Genomic DNA, 1,442 nt, shown 5'->3' on the forward strand with positions numbered 1-1,442 from the left:
ACACGCCCAGGGCAGGTGAGTGCCGGGTGGGGGTGAGTCCACACGCCCAGGGCAGCTGAGTGCCGGGTGGGGGTGAGTCCACACGCCCAGGGCAGCTGAGTGCCGGGTGGGGGTGAGTCCACACGCCCAGGGCAGCTGAGTGCCGGGTGTGAGATGCGCACAGTTCCCAGGAGGAAAACACTCCGGCTAGAGCCCTGAGCAGTCAGTGCAGGAGAGGTTGGGAAGGACCGCTTGTGGAGGGCCTGAGGGCCACTGTGGGGATGGGGCTTCCTTACACTCAGAAAGAGGATTCTGTGCTCTGGGGCTGCAGGAGGGTTGAGGAGGGCAGGGAGGAGGCTTTGAGCCACCCAGTAGGAAGGTGGCGGCGGCAGGGCATAAGCATGGGCAGTGGGGCTGGGGAGGGACTGGTAGGCTGGAGGTCGAGGGAGGGCAGGGAGTAAGAGAAATGTAACCAAGGCCACCTCTGAGGTGGCTGGCCTGAGCCGCTGGAGAGGCCACAGGTCAGTGTCAGCCGAGGGAAGGTCAGGGGTCACTGGGCGTATAGAGGCACTGGCTGAGCTCTGGACGGTTGATGTGAGCAGGGAGGTAGAAGTGGTGGGGGCGTGTCTATCCCCTCTCTCTCCGACCTCTGCCCCCTGGGTTCTGGTGGAGGGTGAGGATGACCCCGTAGAGTGGGGACACAGAGCTGCAGCAGGCTGTTTGACCAGGACTTGGTGGCCTGATGAGATGGCATGACAGTAAAGCATCCTAACCTGTACAAGGTAGAAACCAGTGTAGCCCTCACGGTGCCTTCTCTGAGTCCTTGTCCATAGGCCTGTCCCCAGGGCTGGCCACCCTAAGAGGGACAGGCTCCTGGACATCAGCAGTGGCACTGAGCCTCCTCCCAGGTGCCCTTTGCCATCCCCGGACACAGTGGCATAATCTCGGACTGTCATAAGGGGTAGGGGGGTTTATGTGTCCTCCGCACCAAAGGTTAGAAGTGGCGCAGCCTCGGGAGTGACACAGAGAGCAAGCACAGACCCCTCAGCTGTGGGCCAAGCACAGCTGGGGACAAGTGTTGCTGTGGGACTCGGGGTTGGCATGGCTGCCCAGCGTGGCTCAGGAGGCGGTGCAGCAGAGACAGGGTCCCTGTAGGCCCTGCTATGGGCCAGGCATACCCCAGCCATGGTGCCTTTACCCTCTTGTCAGTTCCCATCCATTGCACCTGCGGGACACTGTCGCAAGGAATCTGCTGCCAGGCACTGGGGAAGCACCTGGCTGGTCAGCTTGTGGCCTCCCAGAGCAGCCCCAGGGTGAGGGCTCAGGTGGTCCCACTCCTCAGAGAGCAGAGGCAGCGGGTAGCTGCAGACTGGCTCATGTCCTTTGCTCCACAGAGCAGGGGCCCCGGGAGCACCCGGCAATGAATCATTGATTCACAACTGGCCGTGCACATGGAGGGTCGA

At 62.4% G+C, this 1,442-nt stretch overlaps 1 protein-coding gene across 1 annotated transcript in view; it reads left to right on the forward strand.

The window, feature by feature from the left end:
- Positions 1-1,442, forward strand: part of AGO2 (argonaute RISC catalytic component 2) — a 23,826-nt gene that overhangs the window by 13,148 nt on the left and 9,236 nt on the right. The gene's annotated exons all lie outside the window — the stretch shown is intronic.

Source organism: Echinops telfairi, unplaced genomic scaffold, assembly GCF_000313985.2.
Source record: "Echinops telfairi isolate 266 unplaced genomic scaffold, ASM31398v2 ScPeMD7_1;HRSCAF=3_0, whole genome shotgun sequence".
In the NCBI taxonomy this organism is placed as follows: domain Eukaryota; kingdom Metazoa; phylum Chordata; class Mammalia; order Afrosoricida; family Tenrecidae; genus Echinops; species Echinops telfairi.